Source organism: Mustela nigripes, chromosome 9 (genome assembly GCF_022355385.1).
Source record: "Mustela nigripes isolate SB6536 chromosome 9, MUSNIG.SB6536, whole genome shotgun sequence".
NCBI lineage: Eukaryota > Metazoa > Chordata > Mammalia > Carnivora > Mustelidae > Mustela > Mustela nigripes.
The window spans coordinates 1,088,960-1,104,061 of NC_081565.1; the positions used below are offsets into that span (position 1 = coordinate 1,088,960).

General features: G+C 65.1%; 2 protein-coding genes and 1 long non-coding RNA gene across 5 annotated transcripts in view; all 3 read right to left on the reverse strand.

Annotated features, from left to right (window-relative positions):
- The window catches only part of EGFL7 (EGF like domain multiple 7), a 13,821-nt gene extending 11,229 nt beyond the window's left edge, over positions 1-2,592 (reverse strand). For 2 of the 3 annotated variants that reach the window (XM_059410303.1, XM_059410301.1), the window contains exons 1-2: positions 2,410-2,592; positions 894-984 (exon numbers count right to left, since the gene is read on the reverse strand). The gene's annotated coding sequence lies outside the window, so the exon portion shown is untranslated. Of the gene's footprint in view, positions 1-893; positions 988-2,409 lie in introns of all 3 variants that reach the window. The other variant, XM_059410302.1, reaches the window with a different exon arrangement.
- DIPK1B (divergent protein kinase domain 1B) overlaps positions 1-15,102 on the reverse strand; it is a 170,336-nt gene that overhangs the window by 53,049 nt on the left and 102,185 nt on the right. The window lies entirely within an intron of this gene.
- LOC132024948 (uncharacterized) lies at positions 4,467-5,639 on the reverse strand. The gene is made up of 3 exons (XR_009406355.1): positions 5,112-5,639; positions 4,768-4,828; positions 4,467-4,564 (listed from the first exon to the last, which is right to left on the reverse strand). It is a non-coding gene; the product is annotated as an uncharacterized LOC132024948 (long non-coding RNA).

Sequence of the window (15,102 nt, forward strand, 5' to 3'; positions counted from 1 at the left end):
CGCCCCGGGTGGGCTCCGAGCCCCCGCGCCCGCCCCCATTGCGCAGATGGGGACACTGAGGCCCGCGGCGCACGGCGCCCCGCGGGCAGGGCAGTGAGTCAGCCCGAGCCCGGGACGCCGGACGCGCACCCGCCTGAGCGCGCTGCCGCCCCTCCCGGGCCGGCGCCGACCCCGCAGCAGGACGCGCGGCCGCAGGGGACGCAGGCCTGGGACTTGGTCAGGTGTCCGGAGGCTGCGTGGGGAGCCCGCTCTGGTCGGGGGAGGGGGAGGCCCTCGAACTCCCAGGCTGGGCACCGAACCATGCGGATGGCCGTCGCAAGGGGGTGGCCAGCTCACTCGGCAGCAGGCGCGGACTAAAGCTGACCGCGACTTTGCAGTCACCCGTAGGGTGGGCAGAATGACCCACGCGGCCCGGGCACCCGTATTTGCACGAGGTCACACGGAGAGCTGTGGCTTGGTGGAGCCTGGCCAGAGCCTAGGTGCGATCTCTCAACCAGTGTGTCAGGTTAGGGGCTCTGTGGGACTCCCACTGGGTTAGGGTTAGGGTCAAGACCACCCCCGGAGGGCCCCCCACTCCGGGCCTCCTGGGCTCCATTTCTGCACGTGTCAGGTGGGCTAAAGCAGCCCTTCCCCGCAGAAGTGCCCACCAAGCAAGGGGGCCGGAACCAGGAGCAGGCACGCCCCACCTGCAGGGAATTATTTGGTCACATCCACACCACGACTCTCAGGGCCCTCAGTGCATGCCAGGTGCAGGGCCTGCTTCCCTCCAATGCTTCTGCCCAAGCAGGGCCTGGACCCCAGTCACCTAAGTGCATGTGTATGTAGGATGTTCCCAGGCCCAGCTGGACCCCCTGCTTGTGCCCAGAGCATCTGAAGCTTGCTGTGGGACTCACCTGGAGAAGGGGGCTCTGTCATTCCCCCGGACAACGGTGGCAGCTGCTCTTCCGGCAGGCAGGGCTCCTGGTACTTCCCTCCAGCCGGACTCTGCTGGTCAGAGCCATAGTGTGGGTTAGTGCCCAGACTGGTCACCCTGATGTTCAGGGGCTGGGATGGCGGCGACAGCCAGAGCTGAGTGGGTCTTTCTGAGTGTTGCCTGTGGCTCACACCCTCAGCCTCCAGGATGAGCCAGACCGGCCTCAGGTCCCAGGAGAGGGGGATGGACAGGCTGCTGCAGTCATGCACTGCAAAGCGCAGGGTGCTGGGTGAGGGTCCTTCTTGGGGAAGGGGAAGGCTTCTTGGAGAGCTAGTAGCTTGGGGTGTCAGGTTAGGGCCCGCTTTGGTACATGAGAGCTAAAGGACAGGAGAGGAGCCCGATGGCTGGACAGAAGCCCCCAGGGTGAGAGGGCCCTGAGAGCCCCTGACAGATGGTCTGAGGGCAGCTGGGGCAGCAGCAGCTGGGATGCTTGTGACCATGACAGGCTCCTGCCGCTGAAGGACTTCAGGGCCCCCGGCCCCTGAACCTGAGCAGGGCAGCCCTCACTCAGACCCAAGCAGGGAAGAGTTAAGAGCCAGGCCTAGGGGAGACCTTCCCCACCCAGTCCCCTGCCCCCATCCTGTCCAGCTGGGCCCCTGGCCCTCACTCAGTTGCTAACCCCGGGCCGCGGCCTCCTGTTCTGCTTCTTCATGTGAACCACGGGGCTTCCCCAGACAGACCACGGCCGTGGCCATGGGACCACGGGAGCAGCGGAAGCCAGAGAAGCCTCCAGTGGGGCTGGGGTCTTGGTTGGGGACTCGGGCACTCTGGCTGGAGGAGGGGAGAGGGAAAGCAGGGGCTCCCCGAGGGTCCAGTTGGGCTGTCCCTGTGCCTGAGGACCTCACCCATGCCCCCGAGGCCAGGCCAGCAGGACGTGGGGGGCCGCTCTTGTCTACTCAGCACACCCAAGGAGCCTGGCCATACATCTGGCTTTGGGCTTCCTCTGCGTGAGGCCAGAGCCCCCTCCGCCTCCCCTCCCAGACCCACGTGGGGAGAGCCTGCCCACGCTTGGGGGGTGGCCCTGGGACCCCTGGCTTTGAGAGGAGAGCCCAGACGACCTTAGGAGCTTCTCCAGGATGGCGGTCGGCCGGGAGGGCGTGTGGAGGGGAAGGCCACAGGCCGCGTCGGGCTTCTCCTCTCTGGGGTCACAGTGGCTGCTGGACCACCCAGGGCTCAGTGTCCCAGCCAGGCAGGCCAGAGTCGGTCTAGACCAGGCCACCTACAATGGGTGTCCTTGGCCAAGGGGCTTGAGTGTCCCCAGCACGGTGGGAATGGCACCATCAGGGAGAAGAGCGAGATGATGCCCGGAGGCCCGGGTGTGGAGCTGGCGGGCGGGCCCCCAGCCGACAGGTGCCCGGCCAGCAGGTCTGTGGGAGCCAAGGGTGTGCTCACCCCACTTGGCCCGCTCCCTGTCCCCGAGGCCACCCCTGCCATACCTGATACTGCCCGGGCCCGGGCTTGGCCACGGCCCCCATCGCTGCCCGCTCAGGCCAGAGGAGGATCCTGCCCTGTCTGGCCGCCCCGAGCGCCTCTGGAGGCCGCCTGCCTGGCCTGACCGCGGAGCTCTCAGCTGGGCCGTGCGGGGCAGCCGTCTGCGGGTGGGGAGGCTCCTCCCGGGGCAAGGAAGGGCGGCTTTTTATGCTTCATCCCGTGTAAATCAGGATTGGGATGGGCCCTTCCCGGCCGGACTTCCTGTGTGTGTTCCTTGCTGATAACAGGGAGCGGCTAGCGAACAAACAGGAGGCCCTGGGACGGGTGGGGGCCATCCAGGGGGTGGCCTGGTCGGATTGTGGGCAGGGGTGGGGGAGCGGTCCCCTGGGATTTCAGAGTCTAACTCTGAAGCAGCCGGAGACCAGGCACAGGCCTGGCTGGCAAGCCTGGGACCCCGGGTCTCAGCGTGTGACACTGGGAAGCCACCTTCTGGCCCCATCAGCCATGTTACCGAAGCTCCACAGGGGGTACTGTTTGTGCTCTGACCCTGGATTCTCCCCAGGCCAGGCACCTGCACCCCCAGATGTGTATGCCCAGCGTGGGAATCTGGAGGGACCCCCGCCCTGGGAGGGGGCCCCCGGCCAGAAGAGACCTGGGGATGGGCAAGGTAGGCTGGTGGTCCGGACACAGCCCCCGAGGCCCAGAGTGGCTGAGGGGGTCAGGGAGGACAGTCACCAGCCCAGAGATTTGGGCCTCCTCCAGGAAGGGGCTACCCGGGGGGGGCAGTGAGCCCCCTGCTCCCGGAGGTGCACCCACCAGGGTCCTCTTCCCGGGGCAGGCAGAGCACATCCCCCAGCCCTCTCCCCTCCCCCGGCCTCCAGCAGGCAGAGGAGTGCCAGGCTGGGCATGGAGATGGAGGAATGTAGGGTCTCTGGGAGACCACCAAGGGTGCTTCCTCTGTTTGGCCCCGGGGTTCACCCCCAGCCCTGGGACTGACTTCCAGTGTCCTCATTTAGGTGGTGCTGGGAGCCCGCTGGCTGGGCCTCAGTCGCTGGGATCATGGGTGGCCGGAGACCCAAGGGGACCTGGGCAGCTGCTGAGGACACCCCCGGACCACACAGTTGGCCGAGGGTCCCTGATCCAGCAGGGCCACGCCAGACCTCTGCTGGCTGTCCCAGGGGGTTCGTGCCCTGCTCCGGGATCAGCCCCCGCCCACCCACAGCCGGAACAGCCCTGCTCGCCCTTACCTCCCTCTGGCCCCACCTAGCTGGGTGTCCTGGCCAAGAGAGAGGAGGGGGAGCCGCTTGGAAAATCCCCCAAGGGAATGCTGAGAGCAAGAGGGACCAGCCTCCTCCCCGCCCCCACAGCTTGCAGGTTGGGGGGCTGCTGCAGGCACAGGGCTGGGGGCCTCGCTAGAGGGTAGGGTCCAAGCGGGGCTCTGCCCCCGCTGCCCGCCCCACCCAGAGCACACCCAGAGATGGGCTCCGAGCCCCTGCAGACACCAGGGCCGGCCGCAGCCGTCCTCCTCTGTGTACAGACAGGGAAGCTGAGGCCTGGGAGAGAGAAGAGACTGGGCCCAGGTGAGCAGCGAGGCAGAGGGCTAGAAGGGGTCAGGGTCAAGACAGCTGCTTTCTTTTCTCAGAGGGGGCTCCCTCGGGGGCAGCGCCCAGTCCCCCAACCTTCCCGGGGGGGGGGGGGGGTGGGCTGACCTGGGAGTAGCTAATGAGCCAAACAGTGGATGGTGAATGTCTCACCCTCCCTTTAAAGCTCGGCCGTGTGAGGGAACTTTCTGGAATGATGCTCCAGAGCACATGCAATACATACATGGCGAGAGGGAAGAGAGTCGGTCTCCCTGGTCCCTGGGAGCTGGCCAGGGTGGGGTGCCGGCTCTGCCGCTGCCAGCGGGCTCTCTGAGCCCCCCACAGGTCCGCACTTGCCTCCTGACCCGCTCTGCCCTGCCCCCAGCCCCTCCCTGAGCGGAGATCAGAACCAATCCACGGAGAGCAGACTTTGGATCAGGGCGCCAAGGGATGGCCGTGCCCGACTTGATGCTCACCCCTCCGCCAGGCGCTGCACTCAGGCTCCTAGAGTCTCAAGGACCAGTGCAGGAGGAGGCTTAGGGTCCTGCCCTAAACAGGGCTCAGCTCCTCGGGGTCTGCCCTGGGGGGGGGGAGCGGGTAGAGGTGGAGGACAGAGGTGGAAGTGACAATTTCTTGGACTCCAGGAGGTCCTGGGGCCCTGGAGGGGGTGAGACGTGCTTTATGCCCCACAGGCACACCCCAGGATGCTGGGACGGTGGCAGGGGGCTCCCCCTGGGGCGGGCTGGGACCACCCTCCCGCCCACGAGAGGCAGGGCCTCTTACCACCTCTGATGGTCCCTGTTTAGGGTCCAGGAACACACGGCTCACCGGCAAGGAGTCATCACTGGAAGGAGTCTGACCTGGGCCTGCGTCCCCTGAGGGCACGGTGGGCCCCGGCAGTTCGCTGTCCACACCTGGGCAGCTCCGAGACCTGGGCCTAGAGCCTGGCCAGCTTCTGGCATGGCGTCCAAGGCTGGGGAAGCTGGTCCCAGCTTCGCTTTCTGTTGCTGGAGGCTCTGGGCCTCAGTTTCCCCACCCACCCCGTTGTCAGTAGGGCTGGATGGTTGCAGCTGCCCCCCCGGCTGTGAACTTTCTGAAGTTGTTGGAAAGGGGTCTTGCCGCCTTACCTTCCCTGAGTGTGCTGCTCAGGCCGTGGGGTGTGGCAGAGATCCGCCAGGGCCTTCGCGGTCCTCCTGGGACCCCCCACCCCTGAGCTTTGGGCCTCTGCAGCCCCAGGAAGGGGTAGACCAGGCCCCCAGCAGAGGCCGGCTTGAGGCCGAGGGGCCCCAGGCGAGGTATGTGAGCGGGCTGCAGGAAGGAGAGAGAAGAGCCACCGGCAGAGAGATGGGCTTCCTGTTTCCCTCCAGAGCAGCCGCGGCCTCAGGACAGGGTGGCTCTGTCAGCCAGGCTGGGCCCGGCCTCTCACCAGATGTGCTGAGCCTTCACCAAGGGGTGCGGCCGGCCCAGTGACCGTCCGCAGCGGGGCCTGGCTACCCCTGCGCTGGGTCTGCATCTGAGTTGGGTGAGGTCCCAAAGGGAATCAGAGGTTTTCTAGGGAGCCTGGGGGTCTTCGTGCTGCATCATCTCCCCCACTGCCCGCTGCCCCCTGCCCGGTGCGCCTGCTGGAAGCACTGGGCCAGACTCTGTGCAAGGCCCTCACGAAATTACCTTCAGGTGATGTGACTGAGGCCCCCAGGGGAACGTGCTCGTCCAAGGTCAGCCAGTGGGAACTGGGAGCCCTGGATGGGGACACTGGGGGGGGGGGGCGAGCAGCGGGAGACCCTCTCTACGCTGCTTCCCAGACTTTACCTGCTGGGGACTGTCCATGCAGTCACTGCTCAGGCCGGAGGCCCAAGATACGGCCTTCGCCCTGTCTTTGTGTCCCCATGGGCTCTGCCTCCAGAGCGTGTCCCACCAGCTGCTGTCCCATTCTGGTCTGGGCCACCATGCTTCCTGCCTGGGGGACCTCCTCCTCAGCCTGTGGGGCAGCCCTGGCCGCACCCCAGTTCTTTGTGAAGGTGACATCAGTTCATGTGACCTCCAGCTTCAGCACAGCTGAGGGCTTCCCATGACACTGGGGACCGCGTCTGATCCCTCACACGTGTGGCCTGAACCCCCTTCCTGAGCACCAGCTCCCTGGAGCAGAGACAGACCACATTTGCCTCGCTCTGCCTCGCTCCCTCAGGGACAGAGCTGGCCCCTAGCAGGGGTGCGAAGGGCCACCCCCCACCCCCCACCCCCCGCCCAGATGGGCGCCCAGCCCAGAGGTGGTTCCATGTGCGTGTTGCCGTGGAGTTGTGCACAGGGGCGTGGGGGGAGGGTAAGCGTGCATCCCCCCAGGGGATGCCCCCATCCCCCCCCAGGTGACCATGCCCCCACTGGCACAGCACGGTTCACCCGCTTTGAGTTCTAAGTATGGTGCGGGACAGTGTGCCCGTGGGTCTGGCCTCGCCCACTCCAGGCGTGTCTGCACACGCTCGGTGTGGCTGTGTGGCTGGCGGCGGCTTGCCGGTCCCCTGGGCAGCTCTGTCTTCCACAGGGAGGGCAGGGCCGCGCACATACTGCCGCTTTTGGCTGTTACCAGCCGTGCCGTTCTGAACATTTTTGTGCCGGGGTGTTGGCATTTCTCTTGGGTGCCTAAATCTGGGCCTTCTCCAGGAGAATTACTGGTCCCAGGAGACGCATGACATCAGGGACTGCCCAGGTCACCCCCGAGGGCTGGGGTGTTCTGGGTGCCTCACATCCTCGTCAGCACCTGCTACTGCCTAGTGTCTGATTTCAGCCATTCTGATGACTTTGCCGGGCTAACGTACTATTCTTTCTGTAACATGGGGAGAAAGACTTATTTTATAGACGAGACACCTGGGTGGGCTGAGAGCCAGCCATGGGGCACGTGGGGGGCCATGTGGTCCCCAGGGTGCCGAGCTCTGGGCTTCAGATCAAGCTACAGGCCCAGTGAATGTCCCGGGGTGTTGGGTCTGGGCAGCGGACAGAGAAGGGGCTGCCCACTGGAGAGTAAGCTGGGGGATCCCCTGTGTCACTTCTGCTGTGAGTGTGCAGTGTGTCCCTGGCTACCAGGGGCCTCCCCACCACTGAGAGCCCCCACCACTGTGCCGGGGCTGTTGGTCAGCTTGAGGTTGAGGTAGACACTGGGTCCTGCTTGGAAGCTCCGGGGGCGGGCGTTTGTGGTCAGGCCAAACCCTGCACCACCACCACCATCCCCCGCCCACCCTGGAGGGTCACCTTCAGGGTCCTCAGCCCCAAACCCCCAGTTTGTCCCAGTGCCAGCTTCGTCTGGAACCCAGGCTCCTCCAGGCTATGGAGGCCACCCCCACCCCCTTGGGGCTCCCTCCTTTGTGGAGGCTGAGGAAGGGGGGTTGCCCTCCCCTCCTGGCTCCCTGGACAGAAGCCCCACTCAGAGTCGGGCTGCAATTTACCAAGCCAGGCAGATGGGGCGGCCATCCATGTGGACAGGGAAAAACACTTTATCTCCTAGGACGGAAAGGGAAGATCTTTCAAAGGGGGCAGGTTGGTGGAGTGGGCGAGGGTCCAGCCCTGCGCGAGGGGGCCATCCTGTCCCACCGCCCTGCCCACTGTGGGAGAGCTGGGAAGCTAACAAGAGAGACACCAAGGCCCGTCAGCACCATGCTCGTGCTCCCCCTGCGAGCGAGCCTCGGGTCAGGATCGGACCCTATTTATGGAGGAGGAATGATCTTTCGGGGCCACAGAGATGGTCACTAGCAGAGCCTGACCTCTAACCCAGAGCCAAAGCACTCCCGGACTCTGTGAGGGACATGGGTGGAGGGCGCGTCAGGCTTGGGGGACAGATGAGCTGGTCCCTGTCCCCCAGGCTGGCTGCTGGCACCCTGGCATCCCAGCGGTCAGTGGAGGCGTGGGCTACTGACAGGGGTGCGGGAGTCCCCTCCCCAGGGAGACTGGCTGGCACCCTTGGGGTCGTCATGGGCACCAGTGAAGTCGGGGACATTAGGAGCCGGAAGACTTCCCTGCCTCAGTTTTCCTAAGTATCAGATCAGGAGGGTCTGGGAGCCCTGGGACATGTCCAGAGACCTCTGAACCCCAGCATGCCAGGCAGTTTGTGCTGGGGCTTTCCTGGGGCACAGGGAAGAGGGATCCGAGACTCCACCAGATGCCCAAGGGGCCTGTGACCCCAAGTACAGAGCTGGGGGGAGGGGCCCTGAGGCGCCCCCAGCACCCCAGTCCACGACCTCGGCTCCACAGCCGCCTGTTAGTGTCATCAGCTTTCAATTTCCTTAGGGGCGCAGAGAGAGAGAGGAAAGGGGCCAGGAATCTCGGCTTCCTCTCAGCCAGGAAACAGGAAGTGAATGTGCCGGCCGATTGGGAGCCCGGCCGCCAGAACAATGGAAACCCCCCCGGACCCAGGGGAAGGGGAACTGCGTCAGGAGGCCAGGGTGGGGGCTGAGCCTGACCTCTCCACAGCCGTGCTCTGGCCCAGGCATAAATTTAGTCTGGGTCTTTCCTGATGAAAAACTCACATGCCCCACTGCTGGGAAAGGGGGTACAAGGCCCACCTTGGTCCCTGGGTGGCTCCTGGGGTCTTGGGGTCCATGGGTCCATGTCCTCCTCTCCCCTGTGGGTACGCTGAGGTTCAGAGGGGAGGAGCCTGGCCCCGGGGTCCTGGGGTGTGGGGAAGGAGACCCCTGCCTGCCTGCTTAGGGTCGCAGATCCTTTCCAGCAAGGCCCACCTGTGTGGGGGACAGAGACCCCGCACCAGGCCCAGGATTCCAGTGGAAATGCCTCCCCTCGTGCCCCTTTGCCTGCTGGGCACCCTGCCCCGGCGCGCCGCCCTGTGCCTCCCCGTTGAGCGAAAGCAGGGCTCCCAGAGGCAGAAGGGCAAAGGCGAGCCGGGCGCTGTGCCCGGCCTGGCTCGGTCCCCGTAGCGGCGTGACCTCAGGCGGGGCTCCAGGGGGGCTGTGACTCCGCAGAACCAAGACGCAGCTGTTGGCTTCTTTCCAGCACCAGGCAGCTTTCTGGGGCACCCTGTGCGCCCATGTGCGCCCATTTCCACTGTGCAAGGCAGCGGCTCTCAGTCCAGTGACAGAGCCCAGCGGCCAACGTCCCGCCAGTTTGAGCATTTCCTTGCTTCAAAAGCACCCCGAACCTCTTAGCGGTCATTCCCCTCCCCCTCGGGTCCTGTCCCCACCCCCAGCCCTAGGCCACCGCTGTTGTCCGGCCTCTGGACGTGCCCCTTCTGGAAAGCCGCACAAGGGATGTCATGCGCTGTGTGACCCTTGGCATCTGGCTCCTCTCACTCCGCCTGCTGTTTTGGAGGCTCGTGCACGCTACAGCATGTGTGCGTGTGGGTCTGCGTGTACATGTGTGTCCACGCGTCTGCCTGTCCGAGCATGTCCGTGTGTGTCCGTGTCGGTCTGCCTCTTCCTGTGTGCGGGGCCCACAGCGGAGGGGCATTTGGGGCGTTTTGACCACTGGCTGTTGTGAGCCCGGCCCCCATGAGCGCTTGTGCGAAGTTCTGTGTGGACCCGTGCGTCTGCCTCTTCCAGGGACGTACCTGGCAGTGGGTTCCGGGGTCGGGTGGCAGCTCTGTGCTTGCTTGTTTAAGGAGCTGTCCCAAACTATCTCCCAAGCCAGTGGTTTCTGATCACCGGCCTGCCCAGCCCCATGACGGCTGGAGGGGCCGCTCCGCTCCCGTCGGGACCCTGGGACGGAACAGGAAGGGCACGGGCAGATGTGGACCTTGTGGTCTCCTCTCGGCCAGCTCGGGGCCGAACTGAGGCCCCAGGAGGCTCTCTGGGGATGTCACACAGCTTGTGGGCTGTCCCCTCGCTGCAGACTTGGAGTCAGAGGTCAAATCTGCACCCCACGGGAGCTTGTCCCTGCCCTGGACGTGCTGGACTCGGCCGTGGAGCCCCTGCGAGGCACAGGTTTCCCCAGCAGTCCCTCAGAACGTCCTCTGGACGGCCCTGCCTAATGTCTCGCTGTCCCCTCTCAGAGCCTGGGAAGTGTCTCCAGCCTCACTCCCTAAGCTGAAGCCAGGACAAGAAGGCAGGGCCCCTCCACCAACTTGGGGGCAGCTGGGGTCTAGTGTGTGGCTGTGTGTTCAGGATCCTTGGGTCCAGGGCAGTCCTGGGCAAGCCCCATCCTCTCTAGCCCCAGTGTCCTTCATCAGCCACCCCATGGTAAATCTTAGGGTTCCTTCCTGACCCCCACTGTGCCAGGAGTGGACTGAGGTTCAGAGAAGCAAGTGCCCCCCAGGTCGCGTAGCTCACGGCGGAGCTGGGATTAGAATCCAGGCCACCCTGGGCCCCCCACACAGTGGGAGCCCACTCCCTGTCCTCCAACCCTGGAGGGTCACCTTCAGGGTCCTCAGCCCCAAACCCCCAGTTTGTCCCAGTGCCAGCTTCGTCAGCAGCTGTTCTGGAATCAGAGCAGTCCCCGGCGAGCCGAGCCGGGTGCCTGGTGCTGGATCCCCCTGTCCTTGACCCCCTGTGTATTTTCCACCAACACCCCATCCCTGTTCTGGGGAACAGCTCGGCGTTCCCCACTGCCCCTGTGTATGACCCTGTGAAGGTGTCCCCGTGCCCTTCTCTGGGTGGGGGAGGGGACGCAGGGCCGTCCCGTCCCCAGTCCCACGGTTCTGCTTGCCGCATCCGAGCAGGCGACAGGTGAGGGGGTCACCTCAAGTCTGGGGACTGCCATCCTGTCCCAGATGACGACAGCCTGCCTCTCAGCCAGGACGGCCCGGAGCCCACGGCAGCCCCCAGGCCCTGCCTGCGGATCTCAGCTTCCTGAGCCAGCCCTGCTCTGCACAATGGCCGGAAACGCCTTGCTCAGGCCGTGGTCCAGGCGGCCACGTGCGGCCCTGGGAGAGGTGGGAAGGCTGCTTTGCGGGAGCGCCAGCCCTCCCGGTGGTCCTGAGGGCCCCGCCAGCTGGCCGTCTCTGGGTGGACCACGGCACCACCCCATGGGAGATCAGGAAGCAGGCCCCAGCCGGCCGTCATGCCCAGGGCCCACCTTCACTCCGTGGTCAGGGAGGGATGCCCCCGCTCCAGCAGGTCCCAGCCAGGAGGCTCCGCCAGGTCCGTGGGGCGGAGCACAGAGGGCTCGGCCCTGCTGGGGAGGTGTGGGATGGTCCGGCCCTCACCCTGTTCAGCTCCCCCCACTTTAAAGGAGCCAAATGGAGAAGGAAGACATGCACCTCCCTCCCCGGGCTGTTCCCCGAGGCCAGGTGCTGCTGGACCCCAGCCTCCCCGCAGAGGGACGCAGGCCAGGGGTGAGGCTTCTGCCCTGGGGAGTCAGCCGGACCCTGGTTGCGGGGGACAGGAAGGCCTCTCTGGGCCGGGGGTCCCTTATTTAGACAGTGTTTTGCCGTTCCAGAATGAAAGGAGATTCTCTGTGTGTTGTCTGGGCTGTGAAGTCATGCGAGCAGCTTTTGAAAGAGCCAGTGCCTTCGGAGCACGGAGGTACGCGAGAGGAACCGCCATTCTCGGGGCTCCTGCATGCCCCAGTGCCCCGCCGGGCCTAGAAGCAAGGGTGCCAGGTGCACACGGCGGCTCCGGCCAGGTCCGCGGCTGATGGGAGCTGCTGCGTCCTTGAGGTCCAGTGCACTGGGCTCCACGTCACGTTCAGCGCTCACAATCAGACGTGGCACATTTTCTGGTAGATCTGACTTTCTACAGCAGTTTCGGGTTCCGAGCAATATCGAGAGGAAAGCGCAGAGTGCCGGCCGACACCCTGCCTTCCCCCCACCGCTGGCAGCCCCCATCAGCACCTGCCACACACTGCACTACACACCACGACCCTGCAGGGCTGTGCGGTCACCGCCCAGAGTCCAGAGTGTGCACGAGGGCCGCTCCAAGGCGTCCACTCGTAGGTCCGGGCAGACGTGTGGTGGCACAGACCCACGTGCTTCCTGCCCAAGCACCCCAAGAGGCGCACGTGCCCGGTGCTCAGTTTCACGGCTCTGGCCAACGTGTTCCCCCAGGGGCTCCCCTCCCCCGGAATCTTGGGACATTCCTGGCCCGGCTGAAGCACCCCACACACCCTCAGACTCGCTCTGCTCAGAACTGCCCCGCAGAGCCCCCTCCTCCCTCCGCGCCTTTGAGACCCTCCGTGCTGTGCGTGGGTCTGGGCCGGGCTCCTACCCAAGCTGGGTGGGACTCCCCGGGAGGACCGTGGTTTATAACAGATGCGTTCAAGAACCAGTGGCTCATTTATGGTTTCTCCAAGAGCAAATGTTGAGTTTCCGTCTGACGCGGCTGTTCCGCTCCTGAGTGCGCACAGAAGGCGCTGGGAGTGGGCGCTTGGGCAGACGCACGGGACACCTGCTGCCTGCGGGGTTCACCACAACCGAACGTCAGTCCATGGGTGAGGGGGACTGGGGCCTTTCCATACCGTGGAACGTTATTCAGCCATGAAAGGGCAAGACAGACAGACCCTCGCTACAGGGGGGGGCGGGCCTCGAGGACCTGTAGTGTGAGAGAAGCCAGACACGGGACAAACACCGTCTGGTTCCACTTAGAGGAGCTGTGGGGCGGAGGCAAGTCCATGGAGACAGGAAATGATTCCTGGGGGCTGGGGGCGGGCCCTGGGCATTCAGTGTTTGAGGGGTGCGAGTTTCCGGCTGGGGAGAGGACCGATTTGGTCCTGCTGATGGCCTGGAACACATCTGGGGATTGGCTCTTACTAACCCCATCAGATGTGGGGGCATGTTCAGGGGGACCTCAGCCCAAGAGGGCACATCTTCTGGGCCCAGGCCCTCTCTCCGGGCTCCAGAAATAGACATCGGGGGCATGGTGTGACCCTGGCTCTCCGGCTCTGTCTGCAGCACCCGTGCTGCCCACTGCCCACCCCGGGCCTGAGTGGCCCCCCGGTTGAGGGTGACCCCTGCAGTCTGTAGGGGGTGAAGAGACCCCTTCTGGGACTGGAGGATCCCTCCCTCAGCCCAGCTAGCCAAACCTGCTGTGTGGCCAAGAGTCGTGGTCGCTGTGGGCAATAGGGGTACAGCTGATGGTCCTCCCTCTGCCCGCCGTCAGACTTGTGATGACCAGGTCATCTTGGGCCAGGTGGCAGGTAGAGTAGCTTCGGGGGTGAGTCTCGAGGGGGCAGCACACGGGCTGAGCCAGGCCCAGGCTTCCCTGGGACCCCAAGTGGGGACATGGGCAGCATCTGTACTTGAGGGCCCCTGAGACAGGCCTGAGTCACAGGAGTGGTGAGCTTAGAGGGGCTGGGAGGGCTGGGGACCCACTCTGCCGCTTCCCAAGAATTGGGAGAGGGCCCTGGCCGAGGCGGGGGGCCAGGCAGGAAGGAAGCCTCGGTGCCTGTGGGCAGCTTGTCCAGGTGCCCAGCCCCAGGCCTGGGCGGGCCTGGAGCCCTTGCCACCCGGGGCCTCAAACTCCCCCAGGCCTCTGAGCACAGGGGTGGAGAGGAGGGGGAGGAGGAGGAGGAGGGCCACTACCGGGCGCTGGTTCTCCCGCCCCGGCAGGAAAGGCTGACCGGGGCTGGGGACAAAAGGCGGACGTGCGGCTGGCCATGTGGGCCCTTATCAGGCCTGCACCCGCCGGGCCCCCGGGTCTCTGCGGAAACGCTCCTCTCTGCCCGCCTTCCTGCCTGCGCCTGGCCACGCCGCCAGGCACTGGGCAGGGGCGAGGGGAGGCTGGCAGGGCTGACGCGGTGGGGGCGGCGGGTGCAGGCCACCTGGCCTCGGGGGTTCTGGACGGTGATTCGAGGGAGTGTCAGCGTTCTTCAGGCTGCCTGCTGAGGGAGAGCCGATGGTCCCCCCGCCCCGCCCCCCAGCGGGCAGAGGAGGAAGCTGCGGCCCAGAGTGACAGTGACCAGGCCGGGCAGATGCCTCGAGCCGTCAAAGGCTCAGCAATCCGGCGGCTGTGGCTGACGGGGTCCTAGTTCGCGCTCCGGTCCCTCTGGGAATATGCAGCAGGGCTGAGGGGGGAACAGACGGGGGCTCCCTTGGGGAAGCTCGCCGCTACAGCCCACCCCACTGTACGCCCACGGTCTGCACATTCTGTTTTTTTTTTTTGTTTTGTTTTTTAAATTGACAGACAGAGAGCACCAGTAGGCAGAGAGGCAGGCAGAGAGAGAGAGGGGGAAGCAGGCTCCCCGCCAAAGCAGAGAGCCCGATGCCGGGACTCGATCTCAGGACCCCGGGATCACGACCTGAGCCAAAGGCAGCGGATTAACCCACTGAGCCAACCAGGCGCCCTGCACATTCTGTTTTATTTAAAAAACTGTCTTGATTGGGATACCTGGGTGCCTCAGTGGGTGAGATGTCTGCTTTTGGCTCAGGTCATGGTCCCGAGGTGCTGGGATCAAGTCCCATGTCTGGCTCTGTGCTCAGTGGGGAGCCTACGTCCCCCTCCCCCTCTGCCCCACACCCTGGTGTGTCCGGACTGACACACGTGAGGAGGTCCCGCAGGTATCAGGTGTTGGGGGCTCGGTTGGGTTTCCCGCAAGGACTCAGGGTCAGCCATGGGGGTCGGGGGACAGGTGGCCGGCCTTGTCCTGCAGGCCCTTCGAACTACCCTGGGGGGCAGGCACCATGGGCTCCATTTTATAGAGGAAACTGCGAGGTCCCAGCCAAGCCAGCCTCCTGCCCTGGCCCAGCGACCCCACCCCTGGCCCCAGCTGCCCTCTGGTGGATGCAGGGTTATAGTGGGTCAGGCTGAGGCTGGGGCCCCTGGTGGCCGCATCCATGCTCCCTCCTCCTCCCTCATAAGTGCAGATTTGCAGGATTTGGGGCTGGTGAGGGTGGCAGGACCCAGAGCAGCCAAGTCTTCTGGGACCTTCTGTGCATGGGGTATGGCATGAAATCTGCCGGGGGACTGCCTACCCTGAGGTGGGGTGGCCAGGCCCAGCCTTAACCCCATCAGCAGAGCTGTACCCCAGCTGCGGCAGGCCTCCCAGTGAGCCCCCAGGAGTCCCACCCTAGGCAAAACCCACAAGACGCTCTCCCTCCCCACCACTGCCTGGAGGACACAGGAGTAGGTAGGGACTTTGGAGGAGACACAGCTGGTCCTCTGGGGCTTGTCAGGAGTAGTACAAGGTTCCCCCCCATCTCCAAGCACATTAAACCCAAAGGTGGGTGTGACTGTCCCCCAGCTCCAA